Source organism: Hemicordylus capensis, chromosome 2 (assembly GCF_027244095.1).
Source record: "Hemicordylus capensis ecotype Gifberg chromosome 2, rHemCap1.1.pri, whole genome shotgun sequence".
NCBI classification, from domain to species: domain Eukaryota; kingdom Metazoa; phylum Chordata; class Lepidosauria; order Squamata; family Cordylidae; genus Hemicordylus; species Hemicordylus capensis.
This window is the reverse complement of record NC_069658.1, coordinates 190372181-190389905: the sequence shown is the minus strand read 5'-3', so window position 1 is coordinate 190389905 and position 17725 is coordinate 190372181. Positions and strand designations below refer to the sequence as shown.

Below are 17725 nucleotides of genomic sequence, written 5' to 3'. Positions count from 1 at the left end.
TTTGGCATCAGCTGCCTTTGTCAGATAGGGGAGAGGAACTGCTGTCTGAGTAAACGAGCTAGGGTTGTTCTGATGACAGCTTGGTATGTGGCAGTTCCTCTGCTCTGGAAGAAGAAGGAAATCCTGCCAGTCGTAAGAGCTGAAACAGGCTGTGGGGGCACTTGGCTATTTGCATTTTCTTATTGGGAAGGTAGAGCAGGGATCAGCCCTAAGATGAGATATAATTGCAGGACAGTTTCCTTCCCTTCTAATGACAGTTGATACTGGGCTTGGATGGAGAATTTGAGAATGGGCTTGGATGGACATTAAGATTGGTAGCTTATGTGCTAGAATGGGTTGTGTTATCTTGTATTTTTGAAGAACGTGGAACTTTTTGACAGAATTTGTTCCCAAAAAAGTTAGGCAAACTGAAGAACTTCTACATGCATGAGACTTATTTTGCACAATTCTGTTTCTGAGTGGGATAGAGGAGCTTATGCTAAGCATTGGAGCTCCAAACACTAGATATCCTTTTCGGGCCTCTCTCTGGCTTCTGAGATTTTATTAGGAATTACCCATATACACTGCGGTATATAAATATGATTAAATAAATAAATACTTTCAAGCCTATCTTTGCAGCAGGCTTTGGGACTAAACATTTGCTTTCAAAACACTGGATGCCATTCTGATCTTTAGTGGCACTGCTCAAGTGGCAGAATGTGAATAGAATTCAGTGAATGGAAGGAGAGTGGAGCTCATGCAAGGGGTTCACGCGTGAGCAGAAGTGTTCTTTGCATGAGTAGAACCTGGGTGAACATTCAACTCAAGATCTGGATGCTACCCACTATATGCTACTAGAGGCTATCAATCACCTGGATTTAAAACACACTTTCATTTCAACTACAGTGCTGATGATCAAACTGTATTTTGGATAGTGAAGATCTTTGAAAGACTTTGAAGCTGTAAAATTAAAAAAAAGATTTTTGAAAGGGGTAGGGGAGACTTCTGTATTTTGAGTACCATGTGTAAATGGTTGCGTTTCAAGCTCTGAGATCCTAACATTCTTGTTTCTTGGGACAGTGTATTTTGGAAGATGATGAGGAAAACCAGTTGCCCTGGTCCAGCCTCATACTGGGAAGCTGTATTGGTTTTTGGATGAACCAGCTGCTAAGGAGTTAACTATTTTCTTTGAGAAGCACTCCATCGTGTAGAAGCTCATGTCCTGCAACCTTTCAGGTTGGAGAAGGGGGCAAGTCCACCAAGTGCTGGCTGATGCCCATTAACATTCTAGGTCATGGTCTTGACTTCTGGTCGTAGAGCTCAGGAGTGGCACTAAACTAACACTGTCTTTTTCTTCTTCTTTTCTTTTAAGAAGTGGTACGTTTGTGGAGCACTGTGTAACAAATATGAAAATTTCTTTAGTCAGGACAGAGTTTGAAATGTGAACACTTAGGTCCAGCTACTGGTTGTAAAGGGGATCGCAAGGAACTGTGTTACAGTCTTTATCACGCAAACGGTCTAATGTGTAGTGTAAAGAGAATGCACAATTAAAGATGTAAATTACAGCCATTCAGCACTGGCAAAACCCTCTTCTGTGTATGACTTTTCGTCAGGAGCCAAATACTGGGAGGAATTAGGAAGGAAACTGTGGAGGAATCTTGCTTATCTCACCGTGTTGCTAACACTTGTCACAAACCAGACTAAACCGGCCCCATGATTTCTACTCTTAACCACTGCCACCAAGGAGACTCTTATTTTCTTGGGCTGTATCTACTATAACAGCCCTTGAACCTTTGCAAACCCAGTGGAGAAAACATAAACCCAGTAGAGTGGAAAGGCTTTAGGCATGGGGTGGAGAAAGTTAGACAGAAGCTTCTAATCTTTAAATATAAGAATTTTTACTTGGGGGAAAATTAGTCAATTTAAAACAGTAGCTTTGGTTTTTTGGTACAGCATAACATTTTTAAAAACCCAGTTACCATAAGAGCATAAGTTACTATTAAAAAAATCCAGTTACCATAAGAAATAAAATGGTTGGAAAAACGCATCCAACTGACATATCTAATATTGGTCCCTAAACTCAATCCTCTGTAGTTACCTCAGCTTTTTCAGCAACCTGGCTTTTCTCCTGTGCAGCCTCAGGTCTTCTCTCTTTCACAGTCCTAGGGTTCAACCCAAACTGGTTCTTTTCAATGGTGAGTGTTTCAGCTCTCCAGAGAGATTTCACTCTGTCAGTGATTTCTTAGCGCTTTTTAGCCCCAGTACTGATTCTCTCAGTCTGTGGTAGCAATCATTTTGCTTGGATTCTTCAGTACTGCACTCCTTCTGGTACTGCACTCCTCTGACTGCACACTTCAGACCAACCAAAAAAAACCCTCAAGTCTTTTTCTGAATCTGACTCTTTTCTGAACTGAACCTTTTCAACACTAAAACTCTGCTGAAACCAGAGTCTTTATATACTCTGCTTCCCTCAACAATATTTTAAACTAACCTATCAGCATAATTTAAGTTCCCTCCATTTTTCAAAACCTAACCAATGAAATCAAACCGGCCCTTCCCTCCAAAATCAATCCAGTACATTTCATCACCCTCAAAAATGAAACTGCTGAACAGAAGTTATTAACTTGTGACCCCCTTCTTATCATAGGGAGCAAGATGTTAACAAAATGGAACCTTGTGTACAAAAAGAAGAGGTTGTGGCCTTGTTACTTCACAGAAACCAGTTCTCTCTGAATGCATCTGCCCTGACAGATTGTGTCAGTGTAGTTGAGTTAGTGTGTACTTAACACACAACACACTATTGACACCTATGTGGCCCTCCTCAGCTACATTGTATTTGGGGAAGGGGGTGCAATGGGACTGATTTTGGTTGGAAAGGACAAAGAGGAGGAAATTCGTGTAAGGAGATAGAATAGAAGGCATTGACTTGAAAATAATTGGATGGCTTTCAGCCATACAGCAAAATCTTCCAGTGACTAAGACTGCAATCTTAAGCACACTCAACCTGTAAGTAGGGGTGTGCACAAAACTAGAAAACCTGGTTCTGTTTGAGTTGAACCAGACTCTGACCAGGACTAGTCAAGTTTTGTGCACACTAGAGATCGTAGCAGGGATCGGTACTGGAACCAGTGCTCTGTAACTTGTTAATAAATGATCTAGAAGTTGGGGTGACCAACAAAGTGGCCAGATTTGCAGATGACACTAAATTATTTAGGGTAGTGAAATCCACAATGGATTGTGAGGAACTCCAAAAAGATTTCTCTAAATTGGGGGACTGGGTGACAAAATGGCAAATACGGTTCAATGTAAGCAAATGTAAAGTGATGCACATGGGGGCAAAAAACACCAACTTCACATATACGCTGATGTGAAGGATCTGAGCTGTCAGTGACTGACCAGGAGAGAGATCTTAGGTTTGTGGTGGACAGCTCAATGAAAGTGTCGTCTCAGTGTGCGGCAGCTGTGAAAAAAGCTAATTCCATGCTAGGAATAATTAGGAGGGGGGTTGAAAATAAAAATGCTAATTTTATAATGCCCTTATACAAATCTATGGTGCGGCCACATCTGGAGTACTGCGTACAGCTTTGCTCACTGTATCTTAAGAAGGATATTGTAGAACTGGAAAAGGTGCAGAAGAGGGCAACCAAAATGATCAGGGGCCTGGAGCACCTTCCTTATGAGGCTAGGCTACAGCATCTGGGGCTCTTTACCTTGGAAAAGAGGTGACTAAGGGGAGACATGATCGAAGTGTATAAAATGATGCATGGAGTGGAGAGGATAGACAGAGAATTTTTTCTCCTTCTCTCACAACACTAGAACCAGGGGTCACCCAATGAAACTGAAGGTTGGGAAATTTAGGACCGAGAAGCGGAAGTACTTTTTCACACAGCGCATAATCTATGGAATTCCTTGCCATGGGATGTGGTGATGGCCACCAGCTTGTACTGCTTTAAAAGGGGTTTAAACAGATTCATGGAGGACAGGTCTATTAATGGCTACTAGTCTGATGGCAGTGGGCTATCTCCAGCCTCAGAGGAACGATGCCTCTCAATACCAGTTGCAGGGGAGCAACAGCAGGAGAGAGGGCATGCACATACCTCTTGCCTGTGGGCTCCCCAGGAGCCTGTGGGCTCCCCAGAGGCATCTGGTGGGCCACTGTGTGAAACAGGATGCTGGACTAGATGGCCCTTTGCCTGATCCAGCAGGGCTGTTCTTATGAACCCCAGACAGAGATGTGTGAGGGCCTTTATTCTGTAAGTGAGGTCTGAACAAGGATGCTGAGTGAAAAGTGTATGTGTGTGTTTGTTAGAGAGAAGGGTGTCACGAGAAATTCCAAGTCTCTGTGATGAGCAAAGTCTCTTCTCTACTCAAGATTTTGTCAACTCTTGTTGCTTTAGGTCAGTGATTCTCAAACTTGGGTCCTCAGGTGTTATTGGACTCCCATAATCCCAAACCAAAGGCCACTGAGGCTGGGGATTATGGGAGTTGAAGTCCAATAACCCAAGTTTGAGAATCCCTGCTTTAGGTAATGCCCCTGCCTAAAAACACTTGTCTGCTTGATAGGAATGTATGTTAATAAAAGTTGCCTTGTGATAGCTTTTTCTTTCGTGGCTTAATTTGATCCAGGGCTCAGCCTTGAAACCTATTTTTACTGCAAGGGGCACTTTATCAGCACCTGTGAAGGCGGGACAGCCTCCGATAGCATGCAAGGTGCATTTCCCACTGTATTCAACAACCACAACCATTCTTTACACATTTGGTATTAGGGGTAAGAGTTACTAGGGGATCATAACTTCTAGGAAAGATTGGGCCAAGGGTTACCAGTTGACCTGGATTTTAAGCACAGCATGATCGGCAGAAAACAGCAGCTGACTATTTTTAATGGCACCATTAATCAGCTGCTTCAATTTAAAGATTAGCATTAATCACCTGCTATTGTCTACATATCAAACTGCTGATCTAGATATAGGAGCAAGGCCTGGTAAAAAAGCTGGCAACCCTGTTTGAGCACCAGAACGATTTGTTTTTCAAATTAAGCACTCATTTGGAGATGTTCCTCAATGCACCTTTTTGAACCATTGGTATGGAACAATTGGCTGCCCAAGTGCCATTTGGCAGTTTGTTGCTGTGGCAACACGCTGACATTCTCTGTGCCTCAGGTTTCCATAGCTTTGCTTTGGAGGACCTTCTGCCACTTGTTTGCTTGTGAGGTGAGAACTTCCAGTTATTGATCGATCCAACTACTAAAATGGAAGTTTAAGGAGAAAGTGGCACACTGTTCTTCTTAGGACAGGGCAAAAGAAATTGTGGGCAGAGAGTAGCAGTTATGCACTACTCTTCATTCCAAAAGTAAGAAATGGAAAATTAGTGCTGTGCCCAGTTACTGTATGGAAACTAGAGAGCATATTGGTGGTGGTACCAGCAGATATAGGTATAGTGGACAAGGGGAAAGGGCAAGGGCATATCTTCCTACAGAATCTAGGCAGAAGATTTATTCAGAGCATGTAACTACAGAGTTTGCACTGCAAGGTCCTAGACTAGAGATAAAGAACGCAGACATCTAAGCTGGATTGAGGACCCAACATGATGGTGCTGAGAGTAGTAATCTCTCTCTCTATTGTATCAGAATTTTAAAAAGTGGAAATCTGGAAGCATGCTTTCCATACAAGGCTCTTTCTCAAGCTATACATTCGGGGGGGGGGGGAGATGTTGCCAGGTTACTGTCCTCATAGCCATCTCTGCATTCTTTCAGTATCAACAAATGAAAAAGATTAGCTATATGGTTGGTTGAATACTTGGGGACAGCGCCAGATGTTGTGGGCTCCCAAGTAAGAGACTTGCAATGTTCCCCCTTCCTCTTCCCCTAGCAAGAGCATAACATTGTAGCAGAGCAGCAGCATCATTTTCCCGAGCATCCCATTTGAGAAAGAGTTAACATAAGAACAGCCCTGCTGGATCCGGCCCAAGGCCCATCTAGTCCAGCATCCTGTTTCTCACAGTGGCCCACCAGATGCCGCTGGAAGCCACAGACAGGAGTTGAGGGCGTGCCCTCTCTCCTGCCATTACTCCCCTGCAACTGGTACTCAGAGCCATCCTGCCCTTGAGGCTGGAGGTGGCCCACAGCCCTCTGACTAGTAGCCACCGATAGACCTCTCCTCTATGAAGTCATCCAAAGCCCTCTTAAAGCCATCCAGGTTGTTGACTGTCACCGCATCCTGTGGCAGAGAGTTCCACAAGTTGATTATGCGTTGTGTGAAAAAGTACTTCTGTTTGATGGTCCTAGACCTCCTGGCAATCAATTTCATGGAGTGACCCCTGGTTCTAGTGTTGAGTGAGAGGGAAAAGAATTTCTCTCTCTCCACTTTCTCCACACCATGCATGATTTTATAGACCTCTATCATGTCACCCCGCAGTCGTCTTTTTTCTCAACTAAATAGCCCCAGGTGTTGTAGTCTTGCCTCATAAGAAAGGTGCTCTAGGCCCCTGATCATCTTGGTTGCCCGTACCTTCTCCAGTTCAACAATGTCCTTTTTAAGATGTGGTGACCAGAATTGTACGCAGTACTCCAAGTGTGGCCGCACCATTGTTTTGTATAAGGGCATTATAATGTTAGCCATTTTATTTTCAATCCCTTTCCTAATGATCCCTAGCATGGAATTGGCCTTTTTCACAGCTGCTGCACATTGAGTCGACACTTTCAACGAGCTGTCCACCACAACCCCAAGAACCCTCTTGGTCCGTCACCGACAGCTCAGATCCCATCAGCATATACTTGAAGTTGGGGTTTTTCGTCCCAATGTGCATCACTTTACACTTGCTAACACTGAACCTCGTTTGCCATTTTGTCGCCCACTCCCCCAGTTTGAAGAGATCCTTTTGGAGCTCCTCACAATCCGTTTTGGATTTCACTACCCGGAAGAGTTTGGTATCATCTGCAAATTTGGCCACCTCGCTGCTTACCCCTGCTTCTAGATCATTTATGAATAAATTAAAAAGCACCGGTCCTAGTACAGATCCCTGGGGGACCCCACTTCTTACTTCCCTCCATTGTGAAAACTCTCCATTTATACCTACCCTCTGTTTCCTGTCTTTCAACCAGTTAGCAATCCACACATGTACTTGTCCCCTTATCCCATGACCGCTAAGTTTCCTCAGGAGTCTTTGATGAGGAACTTTGTCAAAAGCTTTTTGGAAGTTCAGGTATACTATGTCAACTGGATCACCTTGATCCACACACTCGTTGACACTCTCAAAGAAGTCCAAAAGGTTGGTGAGGCAAGATTTACCTTTGCGGAAGCCATGCTGGCTCACTCCCAGCAGGGCCTGTTCTTCTGGTGCTTTACAATTTTATCCTTGAGGATGCTTTCCATCAATTTGCCTGGAATGGATGTTAGGCTAACCGGCCTGTAATTTCCCAGATCACCCCTGGATCCCTTTTTGAAAATCGGTGTTACATTTGCTACTCTCCAGTCCTCTGGTACAGAGCCCGATTTCAGGGATGTTAAATATTTTAGCAAGGAGGTCAGCAATTTCACATTTGATTTCTTTGAGGACTCTTGGATGGATGCCATCCGGCCCTGGTGATTTGCTAGCTTTCAGTTTTTCCAGACAGTTTAGAACATCATCCCTTGTCGCTTCTATCTGACTCAGCTCTCTAGCCTCTATCTCTAAAAAGCCTGGTTCAGGAACAGGTATATGCTCAGTATCCTCTGCTGTGAAGATAGACGCAAAGAACTCATTCAGCTTCTCTGCAACCTCCAAATCCTCCTTAATAATCTCTTTCACTCCCTCATTGTCTAATGGCCCAACTGCCTCCCTGGCAGGTTTCCTGCTTCTGATGTACTTAAAGAAGTTTTTGTTATTCCCCTTGATACTTTTGGCTAAATGTTCCTCAAACTCTCTTTTTGCCTCCCTTATTGTCACCTTGCATTTCTTTTGCCAGAGTTTGTGTTCCTTTCTGTTCTCTTCGTTTGGACAGGCCTTCCAATTTCGGAAGGAATTTCTATGTGCCCTGAAAGTTTGCTTCCAGTATTTTAAGTACTAACTCCAAACTGCAGTCTTATCTCACCTGCTTCATGTTTTTATTCTGCAGGAGAGTTGTAATTGGTTTTAAAAGTGATTATACAGTACGACAATGGACTTTATTTCCACTCTCTAGCCACTAGATGTCTCTCTTGGATTATCATACATCATAACAAACCATATTTATTTTGCTGTGACTTGGCATCAGAATTCCTTGTTCCTTTAAATTTTAAATTTTGTTTTTAAAATATTTCTTTCTTCAAACGATTTAAAGGAGTCTTAAAATAAATGTAAGCCACATTCTTTCATGGCTGTGCAAGGCCAGCATTTAACCATTGTGATGTTTTTGTCCCTGGCCACATGGTACCATTTTCTTTTTTACAGGGGCTGCTGCAGGAAAAAAGAATCCATCCCCAAATATTAAAAATAGGAAGTGTTCAGAAATTCATTCCCTTTTGGAAAGTTTCAGTGTCCAACAAATGCCTCAAGATATTTTAGGACTTATTGAATGTAGTTAAAATACTTGCAAGATAACTTTTGAATGTTTCACAACTTCTTATTTTTCACAGTCACACAAAACTGCTTGCTAACTGGGCAAGAGGGGCCTTTTAAAGTGGTGGCTCACTTTATATTTAGCAGGGGGGATGCAACTGTCCCTTTTTGATCCAACACAGCATCCTCTTTTCTAGTGCCTGTTGCTTGTGTTTCCTTTTAGATTATGAGTCCATTTTTTAATGTTTAAGTACAAGGAACTATTTTCTTATTTCTTTTGCTGGGTAAATTGCTTAGAGAACCTTTTTTGTTGAAAAACTACAATAAAAGTGGTATATTAATAATAAAGTTACTATGAACATTACTCAGTATAATAATTTGTGTCAGTACTAAGCTCTGCACATTTCCTATCACCTTGAGGCTCAGTTCCCCACTCTGCTCTCTAAAGAACAATGAATTTGTGCAATCACACTTGTACATCCTCTGATAATTTGATAAAGTATGTAAGGTGCCCACTGGTTCCTGGCCTTTTGTGTAGAAACCAACTTGTGCTTTGCTGTTGCTGAATTTTAATACCATCCTGCTTAAGAGAAAATATCTTAATTTCTGGGGGATAGGATTTCTTCCTTGTTTCCAGGAGGGTTCAGGTGTATATAACTTTTCCTCATAATGAATCCCTATGAGGATTCATTGCACACCTTCATTTCTTCTATTCATTTTCATTCATTCATTGGATTTCTATACCGTCCTTCCAGAAATGGCTCAGGGCGGTTTACAAAGAGAAATTAAATTAAATTAAATTAAATCAAATTAGATGGTTCCCTGTCCCCAAAGGGCTTACAATCTAAAAAGAAATGTACAATAGACACGAGCAACAGTAACTGGAGGTACTGAGCTGGGGGTGGATAGGGCCAGTTACTCTCCCCCTGCTAAATAAAGAGAATCACCACGTTAAAAGGTGCCTCTTTGCCAAGTTAGCAGCATTTTGACTGTCATTGGATAGTACCAACTGCCAAGTGCCAACTACACCCCCCCACCCCAACCTGTAAGGCAGTGGGGTACTCAGTTTATCTTTTTAGGAATATTGAAGTGTTTAGATTCTTTGGTGTCTAATAACCTTTCCTCATAATGAATCCCTATGAGGATTCATTTCTTCTGTTTATTTTGACTGTCATTAGACAGTGCCAACTGCCAGGTGCCATGTGTCAACCACACACCCACACACGGGGGTACTCAATTTATTTTTTAGGCATTTTTGAATTTATATTTTTTGGTATCTTCATTACACACCTTTATTTCTTCTGTTCATTTTGACCCCACTGCTTTGCGAGTGGGGGTGGGGAATTAGTGGCATCCCATGTGCCAATTACCCTCCAGCCCGCAAGCCACTCGGGTACTCAGTTTATATTTTAGGATTTTTTGAGGTGTTTAGACTCTTTGATGTATAATTCAATATTTTTCTTTAAAGGGAATCTGGGAATCTGGGGGAATTAATAGGACGAATCCAAATCTCTAAAGGATTCAAATAGAATCTGGCACAATTAGATTCGAGCTCAAATTTGGCTATGAGTGTCTGGGAAGATTTGTTTTGAGCTCGAATCACCTGAATTGACCAGATTTGGGAACAATCTATTCGAATCTGAATCGATTCACACATCCTACTCTATATTCCACATTGTGCACTTCATTCAACATTAGATGCTCTAGTCTGTTTGCTTCTGCTAAGTGAGATTTGTTGGCAGTTCACTAGCACTGTTCCCTCTACGTTTTTGGATGTCCAGTCAGTTCATTTTAGATCCCTCTCAGGAAGGCCTCATTCTGAATGCATGTGTGCACACGTTGCCTTGATACTGCCACCCAGAACAAAACTCATTCTGCTCAGAGATGAAAAAAAATTAGAGGGACCACTGTTCCCTAGGTGCAGGGCTTTTTTCAAGAGTGGCACCAGCATTGTGGAATATTCTTGTTTTGAGAGGCTTTTCAAGCTCCTACTCTGCATTTCTTTGGCTTTCCCAGAAAGCTTTTTTATTGAACTTTTTTTTATTTACAACATATTCAGTTCCCCTTTATCATTTATCTCACCCTCTTACCCACCCCAACTCTGGTATTCGTCCAAAAATAAAGGACCCCATCAGGTTCCAATCTGCCCTAGCAAGAGCCCATGTGGCAGCAGTAGCAAACAGGCAACGGGACTTTGAGTCAATTCCCTGATCTTGCCCCACAAGAAACCAACTGTGGGGAGAGGTGGAGGGTGGAAAGGGAAACAACTGGGAGCTGAGGAGCAACATCAAGAGAGAGGAGATGGTGGGTGGGGTGATCAGCCACTGCAGAGGAAGCAGCACTCTCTGGGAGACCAGGGGATCAGTAGCCAGCAGTGGGCGAGTGAGTGGCTCTTTGGGATCGCTGTGCGGGCGGTGGGGGCTTGGAGTGTGTGCGCATACATGCAGCTTAGAGGGAATGGTGTTCCCCACCGAAAGCTCCTGAGCAATCTTAGCAGTCATGGAATAAGGGAACTAGTTCATGTATGGATTGGTAAATGATTGAAGGACAGGAAACAGAGGGTAGGAATAAATGGGCAGTTTTCACAATGGAGGGAAGTAAGAAGTGGGGTCCCCTAGGGATATGTACTGGGACCGGTGCTTTTTAATTTATTCATCAATGATCTAGAAGTAGGGGTAACCAGTGAAGTGGCCAAATTTGCAGATGACACTAAAATATTTAGGGTAGTAAAATTCAAAACAGATTGTGAGGAGCTCCAAAAGGATCTCTCCAAACTGGGTGAGTGGGTGACAAATTGGTGGCTGCGGTTCAGTGTAAGCAAGTGTAAAGTTATGCATATTGGGGCAAAAAGAACCCCAACTGCACATATATACTGATGGGGTCTGAGCTGTCAGTGACTGACCAGGAGAGAGATCTTGGCGTCATGGTGGACAGCTCGTTGAAAGTGTTGACTCAGTGAGCAGCAGCTGTGTTTATTTATTTTTTTTTAAAAAGGCAAATTCCATGCTAGGGATTATTAGGAAGGGGACTGAATATAAAAATGCTAATATTATAATGCCCTTATACAAATCTATGGTGCAGCCACATTTGGAGTACTGCATGCAGTTCTGGTCACTGTATCTTTCTTAAGAAGGATATTGTAAAACTGAAAAGGTGCAGCAGTGGGCAAACTAAGACGATCAGGGGCCTGGGCGCTTTCCAGACTAGCTGCTCAGCAGCAGCAAAATGCCTCCGTTTGGGCAAGTCACATTTGATATGTCAACAGCATGGGTAGCAGTCTTGCAGCAACTAACAACATGAAAGAACAGCAACTTTTCCACGCTAGATATGACGTCCTAGCTCTATATCGCAGCAATTAAATTTGAAACAAGGCATAGGAAATGTGAACGGCACCCTGCTGCTCGTGTAGGGACTGTGATGTCAAGATGCAGGAAGTGTAGAAGCACACTTCCGAGATACGTCCTGACCCCGTTGTAGGGTCTAGTCTGGAAAGCACCCTGGAGCACCATCTTTATGAGGCAAGGCTACAGCATCTAGGCCGGGTGTTTTATTTTATTCATTCATTCATTCGTTCATTCAATTTATATACCACCCTTCCTAAAGTGGCTCAGGGTAGTTTAGATGATCAAAAACACACAACATTCCCCCCACCCCAAGCCATATAAACCAGATTAAAACTAATTTAAAACTAGATAATATTAAAAGCCAGGCTAAACAGATGGGTCTTTAAGGCTCTCCTGAAGGCCTCCAAGGAAGATAATCCTCTTATATCCACAGTGAGAGCATTCCACCACCCAGGGGCGACAACTGAGAAGGCCCAGTCCCAGGTCACCACCAGATGAACTGGTAACACTCAAAGACAGACCCTCCTGGTGATCTTAATGAGCAGTGGGGATCTTGTAGAGAAAGGCGCTCTCTCAGGTATCCTGTACCTAAGCCATTCAGGGTTTAAAGGTAATAACCAGCACTTTGTACTTTGCTCAGAAACATATCAGCAGCCAGTGCAACTGTTTAAGAACAGGCATAATGTGGTCTCAGTCTGACAGCCGCATTTTGAACTAACTGAAATTTCCAAACTATGTACAAAGGCAGTGCTACATAGGGTATATTGCAATAGTCCAACCTGGAGGTTACCAGCTGGTGTACCAGCTGGTGTACCAGCAAACAATGTACCAGCTGTACATTGTTTTGAGGTCATTCTCCTCAAAAAACAGGCAGAGTTGTCAAATCAATTACAGCTGGTAAAAAGCATTCCTGGCTACAGCTTCAACTTGAGGCACCAGAGTGAGACCCAGGTCCAAGAGCTCTCCCAAGCTATGGACCTGTTTTTTCCGGGGGAGGGTAACCTTGTCCAGAACAGGAAGCTCTATCCTGCCTTTGCAGATTATGATCCCCAACAATGAGCACCTCTGTCTTGTTTGGATTCAGCTTCAGTTTATTATCCCTCATCCAGCCCATTACTGCTTGTAGGCAGGCATTTAAGGGGCTAATGCCATTTCCTGATATTGTTGACAAGGATAAATAGATTTGAGTGTCATTGTCATCAGCATATTGATAACAACCCAGCACCAAATCCTTGATGACCTCAACCAGCAGTTTCATGTAGATGTTAAAAAGCATTGGTGACAGAATGGAACCCTGAGGAACTCCATAAAGTCTGAGTTTTTACTTTGGAAAAGAGGCAACTATGGGGAGACACTATAGAGGTGTTTAAGATTATGCATGGAGTAAAGAGAGTGGGCAGAGAGAAATTTTTCTCCCTCTCTCACAACACTAGAACCAGGGGTCATCCCATTACACTGAAGACATTGCATAATTAATCTATGGAATTCTCTGCCATGGGATGTAGTAGTGGCCATTAGTTTGGATGGCTTTAAAAGGGGCTTAGACAAATTCATGGAGGACAGGTCTATCAATGGTGACTAATCTGGTGGCTATAGGCCACCTCCAGCCTCAAAGGCAAGATGCCTCTAAATACCAGTTGCACGGGTACAACATCAATAGAAAGGGCATGTCCTCACCTCTTGCCTGAGGGCTTCTCAGAAGTATCTGGTGGGTTACTGTGTGAAACAGGATGCTGGACTAGATAGGCCTTGGGCCTAATCCAGCAGGGCTGTTCTTATGAGAAGAGAAGAAGAAATTACTGTAAGCTATATGTACCCAAGTGGATTTAGTGCTAAGGAGATTAGAAAATGCATGGTTGTCTTTTAGTGTACATATAGATCTTGTGCCAAATCCTTAACCACTTTTCTGATTTATTGTCCTTGGTGAAGGTCCATTTTTCATGTGAAGCTTGATCAAATAAATCTTGTACCCATTCCTCTACTTCAGGAGCATTAGTTGCCTTCCAGTGTTGCAATATTAACCATTTTGCCACTAATACACCTCTCAGTAGCCATTGTCTGGAACTCAAATCTAGGCTCCATGTATTTGGGATGTAGCCCAATATTACATTTTTGTCCTTCAGTTCTAAATTAGTGTTCAGTGTCATGTTTATTGTGATAATACCTTTTCAGAAACGTTGTATAAACTGTATAATGGAGCAATCCCAGAACACATGGACCAAGTCTGCATGCGCATTGTGGTATCTCCAACAATCACTGTTTAGGATAAGCTTTAGTCACTCAAGGCAGGCCAGGGTCCAGTATGCCCTAATTATTATATTTTGCTGTATAAGACATTGTGGTAGAGAGCCTGGTAGAGATTATAAATGCTTCTCTGAGGGAGGGCAGGATGCTTCCTTGTCTTAAGGAGGTAATTTAGAACTCTTTGAAGAAGCCTGTGTTGGAGGAGAGCTGGCCTTGTGGTAACAAGCATGATTTGTTCCCTTAGCTAAGCAGGGTCTGCCCTGGTTGCATATGAATGGGAGACTACATGTGTGAGCACTGTAAGATATTCCCCTGAGGGGATGGAGCCACTCTGGGAAGAACATCTAGGTTCCAATTTCCCTCCCTGGCATCTCCAAGATAGGGCTGAGAGAGATTCATGCCTGAAACCTTGGAGAAGCCACTGCCAGTCTGTGTTGACAATACTGAGCTAGATGGACAAATGGTCTGACTCAGTATATGGCAGCTTCCTGTGTTCCTATGGATACCTCAGAGTTAAACAACTATAGGCCTGTCTCCAACCTTCCATGGTTGGGCAAGGTAATTGAGAGGGTGGTGGCCTCCCAGCTCCAGGCAGAATTGGAGGAAACTGATTATCTAGACCCATTTCAAACCGGCTTTTGGGTGGGCTATGGGGTGGAGACTGCCTCGGTCGGCCTGATGGATGATCTCCAACTGGAAATTGACAGAAGAAGTGTGACTCTGTTGGTCCTTTTGGATATCTTGGTGGCTTTCAATACTATCAACCATAGTATCCTTCTGGAGCGTCTGAAAGGGTTGGGGGTGGGAGGCACTGCTTTGCAGTGGTTCCACTCCTACCTCACGGGCAGATTCCAGATGGTGACGCTTGGACACTGTCGTTCTTCTGAATGTATACTTTTGTATGGTGTTTCCCCAGGACTTCATACTATCTCCATTGCTTTTTAATATCTACATGAAACCACTTGGAGAGATCATCAGGAGATTTACAGCAAGGTGTTCTCAGTATGCTGATGACACCCAAATCTATTTCTCCATGTCAACATCATCAGGAGAAGGCACAACCTCCCTAAATGCCTGTCTCGAGGTGGTAATGGGCTGGATGAGGGATAACAAACTGAATCTAGATAAGGTGGAGGTACTTATTGTTCGGGGTCGAAGCTTGGGAGATGATGTTGATCTGCCTGTTCTGGATGGGATCACACTTCCCCAGAAGGAACAGGTGCGCAGTCTGGGAGTGCTTTAGATCCACAACGCTCCCTGGTATCCCAGGTTTAGACGGTGGCCAGAGGTTCTTTCTGATAGCTTTGGCTGATATGACAGCTGCATGTGTTTCTTCAGATGAATGACCTCAGAATGGTGGTACATAGATTAGTAACCTCCGGACTCTATGTGGGGCTGGCTTTTTACGTAGTCCAGAATGTGCAATTGGTACAGAATGTGGCAGCCAGGTTGGTCTCCAGGTCATCTTGGAGACCATATTACTCCTATATTAAAAGAGCTATCAATGGCTACCAATAAATTTCCAGGCAAAATTCAAGGTGGTGGTTATAACCTATAAAGCCCTAAACAGCTTAGGCCCTGTTTATTTAAAAGAATGTCTTTTTCACTTTGAGTCCCATTGCCCATTGAGATCATCCGGAGAGGTCGATTTGCAGCTGCCACCAGTTCATCTGGTGGCTACTCAGGGGTGGGCCTTCTCTGTTGCTGCCTCGAGACTCTGGAATGCACTCCTGTCGAGATGCGAGCCTCCCCATCTCTGACTAAAAAAGATATTTAAAAAGATATTTAAAGACCTACCTTTTTACCCAAGCTTTTTAATTTAATTGTGGTTTTAAACAGTTGTAAGGTTTTTATTTTTGTGTTTTAACATTTTTTCTTGTGAGCTGCCCAGAGACGAATGTTTGAGGTGGCATACAAGTGTGATAGATAATAAAATAAAACTATCTTATACCACCAAGTAAATTAGTCTATCTAGATTATTATTGTCTGCGCTAATCAGCAATGGCTCTCCAGAGTTTCAGACAGAGGTCTTTCCCTGCTACATCTGGAGATGTTGGGACTTGAACCCGGAACCTGCTGTATGCATGGCAGTGCTCCGCTATTGTGCTCCTGCCTGATACTGAGCTGGCCTGTCTAGTCCAGTGTTGTCTCTGATTAGCAGTCTCAGATCTCCACAAAGTCTCCGACAATGGTCTTTCCCAGATCTGAATGCTTATTTGAGCTCTTATCTGAACTCTTCCTAACTTGTAACACCAGGGATTAATCCTCAAAGCTTCTGCAAATAAAGCAGGTACTCTCTCACTAAGCTGCTCCCCTTATAAGTGATATGTTTTTCTGCCCTGCTGCTTTATTTTTGGTGTGTGATTATTTTAATGCCTTTTGGGGGGCTTGTGTTCTGATTGTTTTTGATGTTGTGAGTTATTATGAGTTATTTCTTTGTAATTAAAAATTGTATTAATTTTTTAAAAATTGTATCCTATGTGGGAATCTTTTTAAAAAAAAGATCCTAATTGGGTTTTTAAATTTTAAATCTATACATCAGGGTTTAGCTACCACCATCTCCCTGCCTGTGCCTGCCATGTTCTCCTGCCACAGAGAGAACAGTGTGTTTTGGCTGAAAACACTGTTTGCAGCAGTTAGGCCTTCCCCGTGGTTTAAAAAATACAGTACACACATTGTAATTTCCATGCTAAAGTAACTTAGAGCCATAAATACTAAAGTTAAAAAGGATTCCTTCATTAGAACGACTTCTGCCTGTGCCTCTAATCTCTTCTTCATTTTTCTTGCCCCATTGGTACTAAATGTTCCACTGGCTGATGTTGATTAAAGTCCATTTTTGTTGCACTGTGAAACTGAACTGGGTTTTCCAGTGCTTTGGGAGAAAATTTTTATGTTTGTGGCAAAGAACTGCAATGATGTCTTTTTAAAAAACCTTGGCAAACCTTCCCTTGTGGTTCACATGAGTTCCTGAAAGAGCCAGTCTTTGTCCTATTTAAAAACCCTCTTATATTACCGTATATGCCCTTTTGGAAGTTGTCCTTTAAAAATGTTTTAATCCATTACAGCAGAAAGCAGTAACAAGTTCTGTTGACTTTCCACAGACAGGCATCGTATCAACAGGCTAGACTGTAATGGAAAAGTCATTGGTTGGTGTATAAGGGAAATTGGGATTATTCTTCTAACACAGTAAAAATCTTAGCTTCTGAAAGTCCCCAATTCAAGAGAACAAGGAAATGTTACATTCACCTGTCAGCAGAGGCTGACAGTGAAGGCTGTGTGTGTCATACTCTCAAGCACACTGTGAAATTTATCTCCATTTTGATTGTTTTAAAACTAAAGATATTTCTAGTCCTTAGGGATGCTGAGATAATATACCATTGTTCCTCATTGCAAGGCCCGGAACCCATGGCAGCTCCCATCAACCCTAAGTGTGGCTCCCTGACTAATTGTTTATTGGACCTGCATGAAGCTTCTGCCAAAGCTAAATATTCTGCACAGTTCCCCTGACACTATGTGGAGATGATTGGGGGGGGGGCTCCTTTAAGGGAAAATTTGCTTTCTTGAGCCCCTGCACCATCCTGGAAGGCATGCACAGAGTGCTGGGAAGTGTAGACCTACACAGTGCTTTCCCCCTAGAGTTCTTA

General features: G+C 42.9%; 1 protein-coding gene across 1 annotated transcript in view; it reads left to right on the top strand.

The window, feature by feature from the left end:
* Positions 1-17725, top strand: part of COLGALT1 (collagen beta(1-O)galactosyltransferase 1) — a 72100-nt gene that overhangs the window by 570 nt on the left and 53805 nt on the right. The window lies entirely within an intron of this gene.